At 31.9% G+C, this 22,792-nt stretch overlaps 1 protein-coding gene across 3 annotated transcripts in view; it reads left to right on the plus strand.

The window, feature by feature from the left end:
- The window catches only part of NOVA1 (NOVA alternative splicing regulator 1), a 146,337-nt gene that overhangs the window by 37,536 nt on the left and 86,009 nt on the right, over positions 1-22,792 (plus strand). Inside the window, exons 2-3 of one of the 3 annotated variants that reach the window (XM_035328984.1) lie at positions 12,918-13,002; positions 13,659-13,729. The exons of the other annotated variants lie outside the window; for them this stretch is intronic. The gene's annotated coding sequence lies outside the window, so the exon portion shown is untranslated. The remainder of the gene's footprint in view (positions 1-12,917; positions 13,003-13,658; positions 13,730-22,792) is intronic. 3 annotated transcript variants of the gene reach the window in all.

A 22,792-nucleotide genomic window follows, 5' to 3' on the forward strand; every position in this document is an offset into this window, starting at 1 on the left:
TATCTTTATCCTACTCAAGCTATTAAACAGTGCCAAGACTATTTTATAGGGTACAATTCTAGCTGTCTTGATATTTTGTTATTGAGTGGGGGGTGAAGATTTTACCCAGTATGATGCTTGTGGAAGTTGGAAAAATCAAAATTAAAGTGAGTTGTTGCCTATTATAATGCTATAATTACCCAATAGAATGATATTAGAAGATGACCTGTTTCTTAAATCTTTTGGGTTTATTGTTAATCTTTTTTCCTTTACATCAAGAACCTGGACACATGAAGTTGTTTTTTTTTTTTTTTTTTTTTTTTGCTTTCAACTTTGAATCATTTTCATGAATTAAGTAAAGAACCTCTTATATGCAATGTAACTTTTTATTCTGCTAAAGCATCTGTTTGCAGTTGGTAAACAAGAATTTGCACAGTGTATTGGGAATTAGATTTACAGCCTCTAATTAACATTTCTGTTATCTACCTGTTGGCATTCCCATGACAGATACTGAAAAAGGAATTGCAGAAGAATATGCAAGCTGTGGAACTTATTTTGCATATTTAGAAATTCATGTTGTTGTATCTGTGTGTTGGTGCACTGTGATGAGAGAGGTTGGATTATCACTTTTTTTTTTGTAGACTGAATTGAAGTGTGGCACATTTTCTTGCAATAGTAAAACTTAATTTAAAATCAAATTAGAATCTTAAGATAATTATACACGAGTATTTTAGTGCTGGTATGGAAATTGAGGCTGTTTCAATACGAAGTTCAATATCAGTAGCTAAGGTAATTTTTCCTTTTGCTTGGTATATGTACCTGCTTTTCACTGTTGATCGGGGTAATGCTATAGTCCAGGTTTTAAATTTATGTTGTAGTTGCACACCTTAGCAGGATATATTATACATGTCTTATTGAGTAGTGAGGTATGTATGCAAATTGTAATTTTTAATGATCATTTTGCTTTTAATTGATGCTCTGTTAAGTTACATAGTAATCACTGTTACCTAGTAAAATAGATACCCATTTTTATAGATTCTAATTACTTTTTAAAAAACTAACCTGTTTGAGTTAAGGTAAATTTCTTAGGTCACAACAAAATTTAGCCACTTTTGAGTAAATGGAAGACTAGTGGACTTTGCTAGGAAGGTGGTTAGTTACAAAATTTATTGAACCTGTGTGCTTCTGCATGCAGGAGCAGTTTTGTTGCCTTGACAGTAGCTGAACGGGTACAGAGTAATAAGCATTTATTACCCTTAGCCTATATTTTGTTGTTATTGTTGTAGGGCCCTTTTTTCTAAGCTAAAAATTTTTGGCAAATTTTTTTTTTTTGACTTGTATAACAGATACAGTTTCAGTTTTGATTCCAGTTGTGAGAGGACTTATCCAGCAGGACTTCTACAGATGTCATCTCTAACTTTTCCATGGATGTTTGGAAAGTTCTGGTTTAGCTAACACATCTAGATATTAATAGTGAGATGCCAGTGCTTTGTATTTTTATTAAGCTTATATTTGCCTATAGCAAAAGAATTATACTATTGATTGCATTGTAAGGGGAGAATTTTTATGATCCTTTTGGAGTCTCTCAACCTTTGTTTCAATTAGATATTTCTAGTGTATATGTGAGATTAACACTCAGAATGTCACTTTCAGTAAATAAAAAAGGAATAAAACAGATATATAGAGTCTTGACTTCTTAATTTTATTAAATTTCAATTCATTTTTTTTCTGTTTATCTTTATGTAATAATACACAAAGGTGAGGTCCTAGTATGCTTATTATTTTGCGAAGCACTCTTTTCCCTCAATTTATAAATATATATTTAGGGCTTGACACATTAAAAGGAAAGATCACACCTACTGACAAATCTGTCTTACTCCATATTAAAGCACCATTACAATCGCCATCACCAAAATCTTTTTCATAAGTAGTACTAGAGTGCAAAGGACCCAATGATCCAGTGGACACTGGTATTTTATATTTTTCAGGAGCACAGTGGAGCTGAGCTGATCCTGCCAACTTCCTCTTCGTTTTCTGGGACCATGAAACAACTGGCAACCCTACTTTTTAACACTGACTTATTTTTAGCTCATTTCTGAAAAATATTCAACAAATCCCAAGATCAGAGAATCATTTGTAATAATTTGTAAGACACTGTTAAAAAGGAGCTAAAATGGACCTGCAACAGTTTCAGAAATATTTTTAATACTTGAATACTAGCAGAGGAGGAAAGACATTGAGATTAAAAAATCAATTAGCTAACACATCCCCATTTCAAGGGAACTGTTTACTTAAGTTAATATTTTCTTCTGTACAAAAAAAGGCCTGAAATTGTAAATTAATATTGCATTTATTTTTATATTACATGTATTTGTTGTTAGTTGTGTTTTAAGTACTTACCACAGATAAGTGCCATTTAAAATATCTTGTAACTCTGATTTAGCTCACCTTGTTTTGTAAGGTGCATGCAGTTAAGTTTTGTGTTTTTATCTGAAAGACATTTTATGTTTTCATTAACTCTGATTCTGGCCATCTGCATTTATAGCCCACTGCTGTTTGGCTAGCGAAAACCTTTCATATGTTTTCAGTATGAATTAGATCCTCATACTTAGAGCATTGTATTGTTTTTTGCTTGCATGGAGTATGGACTGCAACATCAGTAAAGGCAAGGCTGCTTTTACGGTTATGATTTTAGATTTCACTGTGAAATGCTGGTCCTTTTGTTGCATTTAAGAGGATTTTTTTTTCTTTTTTAAAAACCAAAATGTCTGTTCGCTTTTGAGATGGTATGACCAGTTTGTGTGAATAAATAGGAGCAAGAATAATAGTCTTTTCCTACGCCCTCCACCTGTTTTCAAAAAGTTGACTAAATGAAAATAGCAAGGCAGTAGAATTTTAATTTGAGAGCCTGCTCTTGTGGAATTAATACAGTGTAGAGGAGCTTCATGGTATTTTATTGATGACTTAAAGAACTAAGTTACAAATCAGAAGTAGTCCTCTGTATATTGAAAGCTCAATATCTTGGGCTTGGTTCTTGTTTCAAAGTTACATTTTTTACATAATATATGTATAGTACTTATCTATTTAGTATATAGTTATGTTTATAGTACTTATTTGTTCCATCTTAAATGTTTTCTGTACAGGCAGCATGAATGAAAATGCTTATGCAAAGCCAGTGAGAAATGATAATGCATTTGCTGATATTTTTGTTTGGTTTCACAGAGGATATTAATGCATACTTGTGTGTAGTTTTTAGTGACAGCATGCTGTGTTTAGAATTTTGCAGTTTCAATATGTATTGATAACGTACCTTTTCTTTTCTGTAACTTGGAGAATATTTTTAGTAAGCAGCCCTGTATAGTCTGCCTCACTCTTAGGCATGTGGTCTCTTGCTCATGTTCTCTCTTACACACATGCATGTACATACAGGATGAGGTGCAGTTTTGATTTAGAATTAGTTATATTAAACAGATATGTCCATATGTTTAACTTGATACACAGAACTTTACTGTTACGATGGCTGACTTTATGAATTTACATTCACTTATTTCTTAAAGGTTGAAATAAGTTTTCAAAACCAAAAAAAAAAAAAACTAAAACCATACATTCATATATTTAGCAATGACAAAGTCCAGTATAGAAGTAAAATTTTAGCTTTAATTCTTTATTTTCCTTTTTTTATGATATACATACATCAAAAGAGATCAAAAATCATTAAATTCTCTATTTTCCTACAAAGTTGTTTTGTGGTCTTAAAATATGTATATTTAGTATGTTTTTATAAAAGCATGACATAGCGTGTTTTCTTCATGTGTAATTTTGATCCCCATTTGTTGATTTGTAACACTGTCTAGATATACTCCTAAAAGCCGTTTTTAGTAATTATAAGAAAAGTGTTATTTTTTAATGCTTACATGGTAATAGTTAGCTTTACTTGGCTGTGAGGACAGTGTTTGCATCAGAGCTTCCATTCCAAAAAGCAGCCTACAAAAGCAAGAGAATGAGGGGTAACTGAAGACAAAAGTAAGATTTTAGTTAAGTGTATACCAAAACTATAGTCTGAACAGCATCTGTTTTGCAGAATAAGTTGTATCCAGACTAAATCCCATGTGATGGTAAAGTTCTCTTAGTGTATTGCTGTCTCACATAACTTCAAAAATTAGGTTAGAAATTTTAATCCCCTGGGGCAGATGCTGCATGTTTATAAAGAATGGACTATAGGTGCACAGGCATTTGAAGAAGCTTGCTATTAAGAGAGTCCCATTGGAGACTTTCAGAAGCTGTTAAACTGCTTAAAATAGGAAAACTGTTTCCTTTACGTGCAGAGAATTCAAAAGGAAAGTCTTTCTGGCAGTATTTATGTTGTATTCTTAATTTATTGTTGATTAAACTAAAAAACATCCTACTGCTAGATGACTGATGGAAAATAACTGTACAAAGTTGCTGCATTTAAAGGAGCGATGAAGTCTTTCTATACTTGAAGTCTTACATTGACAGCAGAAGAACTTTGATAGAACATTGATAGAAGAACTACTACAGAAGACCTTTGAAATGTAATTTCTGAATCTCTCTGAAGAGAGGGGAAGATACAGTAATGATGACTATGTAAAAGAGCCCTCTTTTCTGTGTCCCTCCCCTCCACTGCTACTTATCAGCCTGACCTTCTGAATCAGTCTATATTTTCTATGAAAGATCATTTAATTTTGTCTAAGAACTTGACAAATTTTAGCAGCAAATACAAGATTGAAGTATTTAAAGTCCCTGCTTGACCTGCAGAGTTGCTAAACTTGAAACTGAAGTTGAAATAGAACTGAAGTTCGTAAGAGATCCAAAAGTAATTTCAGTAATTGCTCTTTTTCATTTCACAAACATGTATGCTTCTATTATAGAAACTTACACTTTTCTATTACATTTCTATTACTGTATCTTTCTATTTGAAATATTTAAATTATTTGTTGATATCAGAGCTGCCAAATCACAAATAAAATTAAGATCATTTCACCATCTAGGTAGTACTATCCAATTTTGTATGTGAAGAATCTTTGTATCCTTATAGCAAAAAAAAAAAAAGTGCCCTTGAATCGAATATCTGATTTTTGTTGGTATGTTAGTGCAAAATTGCAAGTACTGTGATTGTCTTATGGGCCTGATTTTTTGCCTCATTGCCCTTAAAGAAGCAAAACAGGATTTATAATCTGAATCACAAACTCCTAGGGCGGAGGGAGCACCAGGCATCTGCTTCTGATCTACTGTCCCACTCACCAGAATGATAGGATTGCAAAGACTGGAAAGTAATGCAAGCTATGGTATTTGTTTTGTATTGAACATACAATATACCATGAAGAAACCTTTCATTTATAACTATTGATGATTTGACACACTTATTTTCTTTTTATGATGGTTAAAAATCATGCTCAGTTGATTAACGAGTGAGATCAGTGTATCAATGGTGAAAGGTTCTTCAGAGAAACTAAGTTCAGGAAACTCAAAAGTTTAACTTCAGAATCCATTGCAGCATGATGTTTAGATTTCAGTAACCGTAATTGGGAAAATCTTACAGGACCAAAAGATATATAATTTCTGAGTAATAGATACAGTTTTTATTAATTATACTTCAGATTGAAATCAAACTTTACTGTGACAAATTTTCCATATGTTACACTGCAAATACTGAATAGATTTATCCTAATTAAGTACTTTGGAGTGGTTACAGAGGTCTGAAAATGTCCTACCTTCTCTGGCTGACTCATCCTGCTTTGATCAATTAAGTCTTTGGTGTGTTGAAGTTATATGTCACTTTGCCTTGGCCAGTGGTAATTACTGAGGATTCATTTAGACTTTATAGCAGTATGTCAGTGGATCTCTGTTTGGAAGCTATGTTGATAACTACTGTAGTGAAATGTACTGAAGGCCTAATTAATAAACACTTTTCTCATTTTGGGGAAAGTGAACTGATAACTTGAATGTTATCATTTTTATCTATGTAGGTAACTTCTCTTTTACAGTTTTCTTCTTTTTGGGAAACAACCTGCTTTAGGTGGTAGGTGGTTGAATCATCACAACTTTTGAGTGTTTGCTCTGTTATTTAAAGAAATGAAGATGTGGTTTGGAATAAACTTTTCTTAATCACAGCCATGTAGCAATAAAGTGGGGCTGGCTGATGAGACAGATCAATGAAACTGAAGTAGGTAGGATTTTTAAGACTTTATTTTAAAATTGCAAACCTATTGTTATCATTATCTAGGTTAAACTATTAGACTTGCGCTTGATCCACTCCATCTGAATTGTGTACTATTTAGAATCCTTTTACTCTCTGCTGAGTGGTTGTGGGTGGTTGCCTTGGTTCTTGCTGCAGTCATCTAAGCCTATATGAAAATGAGACTGGAATTACCACTTCAGGTAATTCATTAAATAGCTACTTCTTGTAGTTATCAGATTAATATAGGATCATCTTAAAATGAACTATCTTACACATTTGAACACTGAAGATTTTTGGTTGTACCGTTTGCTTTTTCTTTATAGCCTACTGAGTTGGTGACAGACCTTAAGGTCCTTCCCTGTGGAATCAGTGTGCCTTTTAGTAGTGAAGAAACAAACAAAATTAAGCTTTTTTCTTTTCATCAGAATGTGACTATGAAAATAGTTGTCCCATGTCAAGCCTGTTTTTATTTTAATCTTGCGTCTGTGATCTGTAGTTAGTGAATTCTGAATTCTGTGTTTGTTTTTTTTTTTTTGTTTTTTAGTGAGACTCCAGTTTGTTTACCACATTTAGTCAGCTACTTTTTATTTCTTGGAAACTGTATTATTAAAGAGATCAGTAGCTTAAAAGCATCTCTAAAGGATTGGATGCTGGGCCAACAACCTTGATTTTGACTCTGTATATAATGTAAAGTCAGTGTAGAGAGCTGTATCATCACAGTGACATTTGCATTGCTGAAAAGATTGCATTTTATAATAGTTAAACTACTTGTTCTTGCATAGATTTAGTAGATTATAATGACCAACTATGATTGTTATAAGTATGAGAAATGTTATTTATTAGTGTGTGGCATGAACTTAGAGGTGGGAGGAGGAATCTTTTTTTTTTTTTATTTGCTTCACCTGTTCCTGAGTAAATGTTCTTGTTCTCAGTAAGATGTTCATAGATGTATAACTCGCATTGCAAACTTACATTCAATTTGCAAAAACTTATGACTTTTTTTTTAAAAATATATATATATATATATATTTAAAGCTTCATTATCTCGAGAGCAAACAATTCCATCTTATTCTGAAAGTGTACATTTTGCAGTGTGAATCACTATGGCTATGTGGGAACGTTGGATGGCTAGCCAATACAGTATTTCTCCAAATTTTTACAGGACAATTGGTTTCTGAGTGTCTTTACAACAGTCTGAATAAGAATTATTTCAAACCAAAGTGTATGAACTTTGCTTTCCTGTTTATAAATAGGCCTGATAAAAACATCATTGCAATATATGTTCACCTTCCTAATGGGCCTATATGGTAAACAGTATGTACTTCATAGAGAAAAGGTTTTATGTATGATTTCAGTCTGTATAAAGAACAGAACTTTAAAAACAAAACTAATTTTGATTGTAAGACTTCCTAACACCTGGATTAACCATGTCTTGAAGAACCCCAGTATTTAATACATTGGAAGTATGTCAACTAATACAATCTGTGCTCTCAGATAATCTTATATGGTTAAAAGTTAGTGTTATAATTTTCTTATAAATTAGATTAGTGTTGAGTAAATCTGTTTTACAGGCATATTTTTCTGCTCTTTAAATTATATAGAAAAACAGTTATTTCTGCTTACAAATGAAAAGACTCATTCAAACAGTGATGTTTTTGTTTCCTGAATTAACTAATATTGACAAGGTTGTCCTTCAGAGGGTTGTAGTATAGTATTTAATTATCAACTCTAGTTTATTTTAATAGTTTCTCTAACAAGATCACAATTATCTTGCATATAATCATTGGTTGATAACACTTAGCAGCCCATCTATGATTCATTCTTTGCTATTACTCACATTTTGTAGCCTTGATACATGAACTCCATGCTTTTCTTGACAATTAAGTATTCTTAATGTTTAAAGGTAATTTAATTTTCCCATTCTGCTTTAACAACGTCCTTGAATCTAGTTTAGGGGTGGCTATGTGGGTGGTTAGGATAAAATAAGCAAATGGTTATTTGGTGCTTTAGCTTTCCTTTGGCTGTCCAAATTAAGAACAAGCAGTTGAATGTAGTCCATGGGTACCCAATTGTGGTAATTAGAAAGTTATCAAAATGCCAGATAAAACAGTTAAGAAATAATGACTGTTCTTCAATTTAGACAAAGTATTTTACATAAGATATTTAATAGTAGATAATAGTCTTATAGCTCACACTACTAACACTTTGAAGACTAATTCAGCCTGAATCACAATAAGATTTTCTCACCAGATGACCTCTCTTACCTACTAATGATAGACCAGTGGTAGTCCAAGTTCTCTATATAATATAATATTGACCTAGAATATAGTGCATAGAGGTAGGCATTATCTTTTGTTACATTTTTTCATATTTTTCATTTATAGTAGCATTAAGATTGAGATACAGTTTCAGTTGTCAAAAATCAATTCTACTTCTCATAAATTCTGTGCATTCTGCACTTGTTAAAATCAATATTATGAAATTCATTAAACTACTTTGCCATTAATGAAAGGTTGCTGTCAGTTGCCAGCAAATGAAGCCAACATAATTTGTAGTTATTTGAATGGGATACATTTTTGAAATTTTACACAAAAAAGCCAGATAATCTTTCCCTAACCTCCTCAACTTAATAGTGTCCTCCTGTCAAAAGCTAACTAAATAAAAGGCTCTTCCCAGCATCTCCCAAACAGTGAGACTTACTAGTCTATTTGTCATATTAGTTGTAGACATTTTATTTATTTTTTAATCTATTATAAGACTTAGCCAAGGATTTACTACTGAGACTTTAAAGCTCTACTACTGAGACTGGGTGGCATCCCTGTTTATATTATAGGTGCATCTGCCTCAGTTATGTTTTTCTGACTATAGCCTGCATTTTGTGTACTTGCATGCACTTTCTCTATGGAACATGCTATGAAGTATGATTTTGTCCCAAAACAGACGATGAAAGCTTTGTGGTCTAACAAGGAATAAATAAATAAATGTTGCACAGTTCAGTCTTACGTAAGCATATGATAGATACTTTATGGATGCACAGAAGTTCTTGATTTTGTTATTGGAATAGCTATTAAACTAAAACACGAGCCCTTTTGACTGTGAAAAGCAACTGTTGTATGATTGGCATGTTGTAGTAGAACAAAAAAAGCTATTTTTGTTTTAATGTGCCTTCAACTGGATGTCTCATTTGCCAGTATTTAGAATGTATTATTGCGACAATATGACAATAAGGGTGTTAGTGTTCGCTGTCCTCCAGTACATGACATAGTGATAAAGGTTTAAAAATATATAATCTCTGGTGTTTCTAACTTGATACAGAAGACTACAGTACAACATAATACCAAAGCAAAAAATGTTATTAATGTTTCTTTAAAAGAACATTTTTTGCAACAGTATTGTAAATCTAGTGCCACATCTTGCAGTATCTTAATGAGAATGTCTTGTTATGCTCAAGTGGTAAAATAAAACTGCATTTTACATAAATTATTGTCAAATCATAGGGTTTGTTATCTATGGCAGATTACAAATGAACATGCTGTGTATGCCTTGGATACTGGAAGAGCAGGGTAGCTGTTATTGTGTAACTTCACTTTTTTCTTTCAAAACACTGGACAGGTGCTTCAGGACTTGTGTACTACACAAGTTACAAGTTTCTGCTTCTTAAAGCTGGTAACTAAATTATCTATTTTTTTAATTGGATGATTAAGACAATTTAATTTTGTAATTAAGCTTAATTGCTTAACTTAGATGGCTTAGCTTAAAAAGTTTACCGAAAGACCTTTCCAAAAACATATGAAATGTTTGTGTATGTAAATATATATAAGCATTCTCCCTTTTTCTGTTTAGACATTCACATAGTTTGTGTAGATTGTCTGTATGTCTTTTTCTTATTTCCATTTTAGTAATTACGAAGCAGAAAATACTGCAAAACTGTCCTTTTTTGTCACTAAAGTTAAAAAGACATGGGAAGAAAACAGTTTAATTTTAAAATATTTTAAATATACTTATATCTTTTATATTGAATTGTACTTTAAAATTGTAAATTAAAATTAAACATTAAAAAATGCACTGAAGTGATGCATTTGAATTACTGCAATTGTGTAGCTGTGAATTTTTGCATTCTATTCTGTACCTAAATTTCAGTAAGGCAATCTAGCTCTCAGAGGAATTGCTTTGGTTGTGAAGGCATTAATTTAGATGTTAAGTAACAGCTGAAATGTGACTTCAGAAATATGACTTCAGCAGTATGTGCTGCCTATTCTGGTTTTGATTGGTTAAGTAACAGTTTGGTTGTGATTATTTGCATGGTTCTAAAATAAAAGCATCAAAAACAAAACATTCTGCTTCTTTTCAAACTCTTTATCTGATGCTTCCTTCTTTGTGTTTGTTTTCTCCTTCTTTCTAGGTATATTTTAATTATTTTTGTAAATTTTAGAATTTAAGACAAAAAAAAAAAAACACAAATTAAATTAAAATCCTCAGTGTACATATTGAATCCCAAGTGTTTACTGTTTTCTTTCCTGAATTGTTTTGTCATAAAACTTCTTCAAGACAGCTGTATCGAAGGGAATCTGTAGCAAGTTTAAGTTTTAATATTCTGTTCTTTTCATGAACTTAAACTTATTGTTAGAAGTAACCATTTTGACACAGTGCATTGATTTTATGCATTTAGTAAAATAATTAGCACTAGGCAGTCAATGTTTCATTGCAAACTATAATTAAGCTTCAAAATAAACACTTAAACTGGGGGCTTGCACTTCATATGGTGTGTGCAGCACTGGGGAACAGAGTCCTGCAGTGTTACCTGTCAACAGACAAGGTAACCAGACATCAATTTCCATCAGTTCCATCAATTTGTTTTAAATGGAAGATAAACTTGCATAAAAAATATTCTTCATATTTTTAACACTTTCTTAAGAGAAAAATCTAGATAGGAACATTTTTATGTTTGAGGATTATATATATTCATGGGATTTATAGAACACCTAAGCTAATGCAAAGGGTGAAGCCAGCTGTGGATCTCATAGTCACAGTAGTCCACAGTCCACTTTTTTTTTTTTGGACTGAATATAGGGAAGGTCATACTGAGTTGTTACTGCTTTTGCTACCAAGACAACAAACTTTCCTTACCATGAAGAAAAAAAGGAAAATAAATGTTCAATTGATTTACTGAACTTTTAGAATTAATAGTATTTACACCCACTTGCACCTCACCTTAAAATATTGTATATGTATTACTGTACCAGGAAAGAAAATGTGTACATGTGTTTTAAAACATGTGTTTTATTTGCAACTTTTTAAAAATGTGTTTTATTTGCAACTTTTGAGAAGGCTTTTGTCTTTGCTGTCACTAAAAGAACTGTCTAAAAGCTGTTGGAAGTGAAGAAATCCCCAGCCCATAGAATCTGAGCTATTCCTTTAAATGCAGCAGTCTAAGTGGTTTCACTTTGCCAAAAATAAGTAAAGCTGCATATTTTATCAGCTTTCTTGGTGTAAGAATTATTATAAGTTTTCCAAATATTTTTCTTGTGTCCTGACATGTTCAATTTATATTTTAATTACATTGGTAACATTTTTGTGTGAATTCAATGCATGGACATTTGCCACGTCTTTCAAAGTTTAAAAATTTGTAGATAGATATTTGAAAATAAAATGTATAGAATGAACAAGTATGCACATATATGTGCAATAGTCTGGGACAGTTCTGAATTTCTGCTATATAACTCTTCTTGTATTGTTTTTATGGAAATTACTTGGATTTGTTAAACTCCCTAAAATACAATTTTCCTGTGCTTTTGTTCATGTCTGGTTGGGGCAGAACTGTTATTGAAAAAAAAATTCTTGATGTTACTGTTCTATAATATACAATACTTTCCTATGTAAACCAAAGAGCTTAACTTCCGAACAAGAATAGTAATATGCTTAATGCAAAATGTTACTAGAATTATTCTAAAGAACCAGTTTATTTTATTCATTCATATTATGAGAAATAAACTAAAATCAAAAGCCCTACTACCATATCAAAGGTTGCAAAGTATTTAGTTAAAGTTTTATATAAAAAATATACATTTTTTTAGGATAAATGTAGTTTTTAATTGTTACGTAAAATTCAAGATTGTCAATATAAATCTAAAAGCTGCTGTAATTTCTATTTCCCAGTTTTGTCAGGAATGCTTCTTAGGACTTCTGCTTCTGGGATTGTCTTCTATTGTGGAATCTGATTTTACCCTTAAACACTCCCATAGCAGCTCTGTTTTTTAATTCGTCTTAATTTCCTTTAATGCATCAATCCTCTACATCACTTTTGTGGTGGATGAACAATTAGTAAGATTAATAAATTAAAGCCCTTTGGCAGTGGTTTTGTAGTTCAAGAATGCAGTTCAAGGAAGCTTAAAAATCTCCATTTCTCTTCAGCAAGGATGTTGTAGGTGTACTGATTAAAAACAAAGGTGTTTTTTTTTTTTTTTTTTGAGAGCTGAATATAGCATTAGAGTTTTTTCTGATATTGACTAGTTTTCACAATGAGCTGCAAAGGAGACTAGTCCCATACATTTCCAAAAATAATTTTTTGTTTTTTTACACCCAGAAGATTCAGTTCGAAACTGATATGGTTGTTACAGAAGAGACAGTGTATGAGTTCTTGTATGAGTCATTACATAGGCAAAAAAAAAAAAAAAGCAGACACTTCAGTTTCAGAAATCTGCAGAGCAGTGACATGGCCTTCCATTCAATTTTTTACCAGATATCACAGACTGGAAATGTGAGCTTTGGCTGATACTGCTGGGAAGGAGAGTGCGGCAGGCAGCTGTAATTCCCATCCTGTAAAGGTACTGATACTTAAAGTCTATGTAGTCCAAATTGGTACACAAAAATACTAAAGTGTTGGACTTGGGCCTTAGATCTATTTTCAGAGTTCATTTTCTTCCAGGTCTTCCAGGTATTCCTAGATGTTCTTTAGATAATTTTTTTTTTTTTGATTTCTTGGTAAGAGTAAGCAGAAGGAACTTTGGAGTTGTTTGCAGGTTGCTTGCTGAAATACTATCTAATAATAAGCAGACACCATGGACACCATGTGGAATGCAGTTCTAGGTTTTTTCCTAGGGCTTGACTTGAACGACAGTTCTGAAGCCAATGATATTCCATTGATTTAAAAAATAAATAATTAAATTCTAGTAAAAAATAAATAAATTCTAGTTTAGAGTGATTCTTCTTAAGTGTGATGTTTCTGAAAGGTTTTTCAGTGTAGGGCCAGATGCAAGTAGTTGTTCCAGGATGTTCATTGACCATATCTTGGTAGCATCAGGTTTGTCTGCAGTACTGTAACAATTATAGTTATGGTTCATACAGGGGAGAATCATAGCAAAAATTTATTTGTGAAATAAGATTTTTCTGGGTATGCTCTTCAGGAATCATAAAGCCTAGAAAGTAATTGAACAGATGACTCCATCTACTGTAAAACCCATTCCGTTTTATATATTTTCAGGGAGTATGGAGTGGCACAGGAAGGAAATGGCATATCGCTGGAAAGTTGCTCTAATTCAGCACAGGATTCTTGTGAGAAATTCCTTCTAATATTACATCATCCTATTGTTTTTCAAAGTTTAAAGTCTAATTTCATTTTTATGACACTTGTTCATATCAGCAACCACATTAAAATTAGCAGATTAAATAGGCTTTCATCATTGTTAGCAGTGCACATCCAATAGTGTGACAATTTCTAGTACTGTATGTTTTGTCATACTCTGTTTTGTGAGGGCTTACAGGTTCAGTAATAATTTTATTTCTTGTTTCTGATAGGGTTTGAGGTTTGTTATTTTTTAAACATTGCTTCACTAGGTAACATGATATTCCACAAAAACAAGTCTTAACTGCTCTTACTCCGAAGAATGTTTCTGACTATAATAAAAGTAGCAGATGAACGACTTCAGTAGAGGGGATTAAAAAATAATGCCTATATAAAAAAAAAGAAAATGAGTTGGAAAAAAGGCAAGTCCATAATTATATTGATTTTATGTATTTTTTTTATATGGCAAGATTTTTTTCTTTTGATTCTGTTTTTGTTTTGTCTGAGCCTTTTGACTTCATCCAATTTATTTCTTTTTAAACTTTGTAGCTTAAAAAAAGTACTTTTTTAAAGAATCTTCTATAATGTTAAAGGGGAGCCTGAAGAATTTTTTGTTATAGGCACTGACTTAAGGTCAACAGTGACACTATCAAAATATGTATTTTCAGATATAATAGAAGTGTTATTCAGTAGAACTACTAAAATGTGAAACATTTTCAAGATAAATTACCATCAGAGTTCTAGAAAAATGCATACATGAATAATTTTTAATTAAGGAACTGTTTTATATTGGTGTTTTCTTTAGTTGGCATTTGTAGATGATTCATAAATTAAGATGAACATGACCAGCTCTATAACCATGTAATGAACTTTGCCTTCATGCTTGTAATGTAAAATGGAAGATGTTAGTGCATTTACTTCTCCTATTTGCAATACCCAGAGATAAAGTGTTCTTTTATATGTTGTTTGGCAAACAGATGCCTGTATTTTCTGCAATTTTAATGCATTTTGCATGAAGCAGCCCCACACACCTAATTGAATACATATTGTATACCAATATTGACTTAATCCTCTCTTCCTCTTCTTTGAAGCTCATCCATTCCAGCTTTTGTTCTATTAGTTAGTGATTTCCTCTTGTTAAACTGTACGACTCCACTGTTTCTTGCCATCTTTCTCTCCCTGTTCTACTTCCTGATCCACATGTCCGCAACATACTCAGTTTTGTTTCAGTTACTTGATGTAAGGCTCTGTAGTCATGATCAGCTGCAAGAAATTGTAATCCATTTGTATCTTTGTCTTCAAATAGCTCATCTCGTATTAATTGGTAGGTTGCCTGCCGTCATCTCATTTCAGTCTGTGTGCCAGACATTCACTTCCTAAAATTCTTCATTTTCTTAATATAAGTTATTTTGCACACGGATTTGGTTAGGATTGTGTTTTTTTTTTCTTGTGATGACTCACACCTCTAGTTTACCTGTCCCTGTTTCTTAGGATGTCTTGTCTTGACTGTGCTCATCTTCTTATACTCTATTTGGAACTTGAATTAAAGAAGTTTAAAGGTGATATCAGTTTTCTTTGCAGATACTTCTTTCTCAACCATTTTGGTTACTGTGGCTAACCTACTCTTCCTTTTCAAGGCTAGTAATTTGAGTGTCAAATTGCATAGCCTGTCCATGAAATTTCAGATTGCGTGTATCTAAACTTTGTAAAAACCTTCAAATGCTTGTTCTTCCTTACAGGTTACCAGAGCCTTATCTAGGTTATTAATTTCTGTTTCTTCAAAAAACAACTTCCAAAGTCTTTTGACTGAGATCTTTCTCTGATCACACCACTTGAGTTTCATTGCTTTATGATTCTGTATCTTGTCAAATGAAAAAAGTTGTTTCTGCTTACCAGGGTTTCTATACTTGAAAATCTTTTCTAGAATTTTACAATATTTGACTTGCAGTCTTTGTTAATAATTGTAATTGTTCCAAGCTATGTACGATCTCTTGCATTCATTCTTACATGAAGAAAGGTCTTAATGTTTGTGATTTTATATTTTTTTTTCCAAACCCATTCATTGAATCTGTCTTGATTGTGAAGTTATAAATGCCAAATATTGTAGCTGGGCAGATGCTGTACCTTATGAATTATAAGTTAATACCGATTTCCCAATATTACAGAGTAAAACACCAGACATGAAAGCAAAATGAGATTGAAATATCTGGCTAGTTTTTCATTACATACATGTACACATTTTTTTTCTAAACGTTTCTTTTCTCCCGCTGTTTGAAGCGTCTTGTTCCATCTTATCTCTGTTAGCTTGTAGGACTGTGTTTTCCTTAGTATATGCTGCCATGACGTTGCTGTGGGGAAAGTTAGAGAGAAGAAAAATCTTAATATGAACTTGAGCAGCTAATTATAAAATCAAAATTAGGCTTAAATCAACTTCTAAAACTGAAGGTTGAAATTAAGACATTTTCTTGATAGTACTTTGAAAAATGCAGAATATTTGTCCTGGTGCTCTAATTATATGGAAGATTCAATCTGTATTATTATATGAATTATATGGTGTATGCATATGCATTTTAAATATTATATTGTGGTTATTTAATGCAATGTTACATGCATAGAAAACAAATGAAACCTTTCTTACTAAGATATTATTGATCATATATAACAGCTGTGAAACTCTTCAGAACGCTATGCTATGTGGACTTCCATTGAGTTTTGTATGTTAATAAGTGCCATGTAGTAAAACTAGGAAAGTGGCTGTTCAGAACAAGTAAAATTAAATACTTCTCTATAAAAAATGAAAATTCTTACATTTGGGTATTGTAATTCATTATTTTTTTTGTTTAGTGTGTTAGTCTTATGTTAAGAATAAAGGCATTTTCAAGTCTTAGAAGTAAAATACTTCAGTTTTAGTGCAGAACATATACATGTGTACATGAGTATCAGGTACATATTCTTTTTTCTTGTTCCATATTTTCATACGTTACTCAGTTTGTAAGGTTATAGTATTTAGAATGCATTTCTAGAAATATATAAAGTTTTCATTTTGTTGAAGGAACTGTTTCAGTTTATGGTAACTGTTGTTCTTCCTTCTGCTGTGTAGCTTATAGTAGTTATTTTATGCTGATTTAATGTCTTCCTTGAGAATACTTTCAAGGACATCTTTGATTAGATTGATCAGACTTAATGAATATGTATACGTATTGGGCTAAATTGTAGGCTGCATTTAAAAATAAACTGTCCTGTGTGTATCACATTATGGTAGATTGCAGTGAAAGAATGGGGACGTTCTAAATGTGAGATACAAGTAACTTTAGCTTAAGTCTATTTTAAAAATGTTATAAACCTTACAATTCAGAGATTAAATCATTCATTCTGAAATTTAAAATTAACCTATGGGTTATGTAGAGTTACACTTTTTTCTTGACTTTTTTTTCTTTCAACACAGCTTAAAACTTAAACTCAGAGTTTAAAATGGGAACTTCTACATGAAATATGCTTGGGCATTAGGGGACAGATGATTTTAATGAGTTACATAAATGTATCTGTCTTGGCTTTGTTGACTTGTTGCTATTGGTGAGGAGATGTACTGTATGAAGGTTTTTTTTTTTTGTTTATTTTTTTAAGGGGAAGGTACACATGGAAATGTCTTTAAAGGAACGAACATTCTGCTTTAATAAAGTACCTTGCTAACTTCTTAAGAACTTTTCCTAACAGTGTGTCTGGTACAGTGCAGTGTTAAGATGTTAATCATATGTGTTTGAATGACAATCATTGTAGCTTAACTGAAAGAACTCTTCTTCCTTTCTAATGTCTTTGTTCATCCCACTTCAAAATATTTGGCTATTAGAAGTACTATGGGAGCACTATAGTGACAGATGGCATTGTGAAGTGACTATTGGATTTCCATAGAGGCTTTGTTTTTTGAAGTTTGCTTTCTACCTGTCATTCTTGAAAACTAAGTGTGCTTATAAAGACTCAAGCATACAAAAAAAAAGTTTCTTAGCCAAATTAAGACTTAGAATAATTAATTATAATGGTACTTTTTTTAACAAATTCTGCTCTAAGCAGTATTTCTGCAACTTTCAATAACGCTCAATTTGGTGATATTTATTAAGCATGTCTAGTCAGGATGAACAGGCTAGAATGGTTTCTCAGCTGTGTTATTTCTTCAGGACTGAGAGAAATAAAAGAAAATGTAGTGAATCACTTGTTTAATATCCGCAGCGCAGAGAGATTGGACTTACCTTGTGGAAATTAAGTTTTATTCCAGAGTAAAGCTTCACTGACTTTAGTTTAAGGGGACATTAAACTTGAAACAGAATCCAGTTGATCCATAACAATTCCATAATAGGGAAATTATATAATGCATAAAAATGATAAACATTTTGTATTGATAATTCTTCATAATGATATTCTAAAATAACAATACAGTATTATTTTAGAATAAATAAATAGAACGTCATGGAATTAAGTTTTAAGACATATGATTGCTACTTGTGAAGCTAGCATTGTTTTAACCTCTGATCACCATAAAGCTGTTAATGCAACAGATTCTAAAGATATGTTTTGCCCAAATATTAGTGAATTGAGAATTTTACAATAAGCATTCATAAAATGGCAGAAAGGTTAATATTTTAATTTTGTTTCATCATCCAATACAAAGCTAAATAACAATTTTTTTTAAAAAAATAATGATTTTGTAAAAATCATATCATGAGAATAATACTTGTATAGAAATTTTAATAGCAAGGAACATATTTGCCTAGATTATGGAGATTATTGATTCTTTATCGCAGTTAAGGTTCAGTGCAGTAGGACTATAGGGAGTGAACCAGCATGACCCAAAGAAGAGATTGAGCGTGAAAGAGGGAGAGAGAGAATTAATTGGCAAATAATTATATTGCCTACAAGAAAATGCTTTTGGAGGAGTTGGCCACATCTGGTTTCATGTTTTCAGCAAAGAATTTTGACCTAAAATGAACTACTTGATGGTAAATGTACAACTATTGCTAATATAAAAGTTTGTTTTTTACGATTAAGTAACACTGGACAGATGAACTTCGTAAGGATGACAAAACTGATAACAAAATGCTTGTGACCTTTTAGATACAGAAAACATAATGCCATACATATGCTGACTTTCTACAAAGTATTGTAAATTATCTCCAAGATATATTTTAATCAGGAATTTCACTAGAAATTGTTGTATTTTATCATTATTCCATGCAGAGCTTGAACAATTAATTTTAAGGTGAAAATGTTGCTCTAAAGTTCTCTAATAGATTTAAAAATGGTTCTGTTTTTGTACTCTGGTAAATCAGTAGCTGTATGTATAACAGAATACTTCAAATGTTGATCAGCCATCCTTTTATACAACTTAGTTTTGTGCACTTATTTTTTCTTGTGATGCTCAAATTTTCTTCCAGTCTTTCAAAGCTTTATTGAATCAGAAATATATTGTGAATATCTATATTACTGTTATTTACAGACTGCGTATGATCATATATTTACTATAACTGTTTTCCAGAACATGTTCATGTTTAACTTCAGTTATTGTATATTTAATACATTTTAAAGCATCTGTATACATTTGCTTTTAGTTAACTTCAAGCAGTTATAGTGTATTATGTTTTGTACACTTGTATTTTGTATGAGTAGTTAAGTAAGCTTGCCTGCTTTCTAACATTGAAGAGTTGATATTATTTTGTTGACAATTATAGCCTTTTTTTAAAACTTTTCGGTATGTCAGCTTGACTTATATTTTAAAATATAACTTCAACTTTCTTGAAATGCAAGGTAGATTCCTGGTAGCTTTTTTTTACCAGATGAAGAACCTGCCAGTATTAAGTGGAATAGTACTCTGCCTCTCTGCATGCATACTTCATGTACTCTCTCTGTTGCAGAGAAGGAAATCTTGATTCCTCAATTCTATCTTCTTGTGTAATGACTTAGACATAATCTGTTCTGATCAATTTTGCAATGACTTTGTACTGATTAATGAAATCTGATGTTCTGAATAATTATCCCTTAAATTACGCTTCATATGTTGAGTTATGTTTTTAACACAAAGACTGTCAATGTATAAAATACCAATGTTATTTCAATAATAGCTTACTCAGGCTGTATAATTATTACTGTTTACCTAAGCCATGGTTGAGGAAAAGCCTCTGTGCTCAGGAAGAACAACATTGTGTGTTTAGCTTGAATGTCTATATTGTACATGTGTAAATAAAATTGAATGTGTATGTAGATTGTGTTTCGATGAAGTTTGTGATTAGGGCACTTTGCATTACTGTGAGTTTTTGCAGATTTTCATCTTCAGAAATACACCCATTATCAGCCCTTTAGTGACAAAGCGAAATGTGTACAAAGGTGACAGAAACACTATTTAGTACTGAGCATTTATAAAGAATCCCCACATCCTTTTATTTATTTGTGAACCTTACTCTATGAAGCTTCTTGTGTTAGAGAGTCCCTTTCCCATGCCTTCATGATTTTGCGGACATCTGACATTTAGCTCAAGTCATTTCCAGATTTTAGGAGTGTAAGCTTACATTCATTCTTTTTATTATAGAAGCCAACCTGTTGCTTTAACTGTCCTTTTGGTCTCTTCTGAATCCTTTCCAGTTCTAATGCATCCTTCGGAGGCAAAGTGACCAGAGCTGAATACAGTTTAAACATGCAAGTAAATCTTTTATGTCATCATAAGCAGTGTCATACTCTTTTCTGTTTCATATTCCCTTAGAAATTCCTAACATTTGATTTTCCCTTTGACTATTAACACTGAGCCAACATTTTTTATGGATATCATAATCCAAAATTTCACTCTTGAGTGAAATAATGGTCTGAGTCCATTATTTGTGTGTGAAGTTAGGATCGTTTTTCTCCTTTGTACATCATATTTTTGTACATAGAATGCCATTTGCCTTTCTTTTCTGCAGTTGCTTAGTCCTGAGACCCTTTTGTGGTTTTTCACTGACACACGTCCTTATCGCCTAACAATCACCATCCAAATAACAGAACCATTGGCACTGATGTCTGCTCCCATTTTCCAGATTCCTCACTGCATGTAATACTATAAGTGATCTCTTTCCACTGTGAGAGTGGATAGTTTGGTCTTTCCCTCTTGCCTTTTAATTCATTTTTGCATGTAAGGACTTATTATTCTGTAGCAGTTTTATTTCCTAATAAGCCTTTAGAAATGACATTATTGAAAACCTTTTGGAAAGGAGGGAGCAAAAGCACTCTGTGCTCTTATAATTGAAACATAACCTTTCAAAATTTACATCATATAACTTGTTCAGAGTATTTTCTTTAACTACCATTTCATCATTGAATCTTCTTCAAATTTTAATTTAATAATTCACTGTAAAAACGAATTTGGTATATGTATTCAGAACTGATACGATTACATTGTGGTACAACCTTGTTGTCTTGTAGTCTGTGATCAGTGTGATAATACTACGTAGTATAAAAGTCTGTAGTCAGTAACAGTTCACATTTTAGTATATCTTATATTATTATTACCATGTCACAACTTCAGTGCAGATGTTATTCAAATTAAGAAATCTTCAGAACACTCCTCATAGTATCTACACTGTAATATTGTAGTCTTGCCTATAATCATTCCTATAAGTATTGTATTTCTTTTTCTGATCTCATCTTTCCTGGTAATTCTCCTGAACACAAATCTACAAATTCTACAAAAACTACCTAACAAGCAATATATAAAATATAATACCGAACCATTTCAAAGTCAATTTAGATTAAAAGTTTACCTTTTCTTGCTAATACAGAAAGTATAGAAATGCTCCTAGGTTATATTGTAAAGCCTATGTTTCCTATTTCATATTCTTTAATGTATAAAGTTAAATATATTGTGTAATATCCAGTATAGTTAGCATAAGACGTATAAAATAAGTCTTTTAAAAGTCCTATAAAATGGTTACTGTTCTATGCAAAATGATACTAATTTTTTTTTCCCTCTTTTTAATGTACAATGTATTTAAGATATGCCAGTTAGAAAACTTGTTTGGCTTATAGTCCTAATCATTTTTATAGCTCTTATGTTACTGTATATCTAGCTTTTTGAAACTAGAAATCTTAAATTATTTTAATATTAATTTTTTTGATCTTTGCTTTTTGTGCTATTCACTATGTAAGATGGAGTTGCCAAAACATAGCTTAGGCAATAGCATATAATTGAGAATATTTTACTTCTAAGGAATTCTCCTAATATATGCCTGCCATAACAGCATTTCTTTAAACCGTATTTCCACATAGAGGAAATTTCATTGATACTGACAACAAGGTTTGTTTCTAGAAAAGTTACAGCTGATTTATAATCTCTAATTGCCTTCAAAGTAGTTCAGATTCCATGCATAACCTTGCACTTGTTTACATAGAGTTTTATCTTTGTCACCTAATTAAATACCTCTGTATTGATACATATGTTCTTCTTTACAGCGCTCATCTAAAAGGACTTGGAGATGTCAAAACATTGAAAATTATTCCTGGATAATTTTCAACACTATATTTGTACTGCTAAAAAAGGAAGAATGATAGCCTGAGTTGCTAGTAATAATCCATGTCATTTTCACAGATCACAGTTGTATCCAAATACTATGAGAGAGAAATTTGCACTGCAGATGAGGGAGAGGTCTTATCAAAATATGGCAAGAAAGACTGCCACAATACATTACATTTCCACTAGGAAATCTGATTTGATAACATTGGGGCTGATGGCACTACAAAAATTAAATCCATTAAAGGACAAAATTAAAAGCAAACAGTAAAGAAAAATATAAGGACTAGAATAATAGAATAATTCAGTTGAGGAGGGTTCTCAGAACATCCCTAGTCCAAATGCCTTCTTCAGATGAGGTCAGCTGTGCGGTCAGACCAAATTGCTGTTGGGTTTATCTTACTATATAGTTTCTCTGCAATCTGTTCCACTGCATGACAGTCCTCATTGTGGAGGAAAAAAGAAAAGAATCCTAACTAATATGAAACTCTAGTTTCGCTGTGTGGCCATGTCCTCCTACTGTGCACCA

This window comes from Oxyura jamaicensis, chromosome 5 (assembly GCF_011077185.1).
Source record: "Oxyura jamaicensis isolate SHBP4307 breed ruddy duck chromosome 5, BPBGC_Ojam_1.0, whole genome shotgun sequence".
Classification (NCBI taxonomy): domain Eukaryota; kingdom Metazoa; phylum Chordata; class Aves; order Anseriformes; family Anatidae; genus Oxyura; species Oxyura jamaicensis.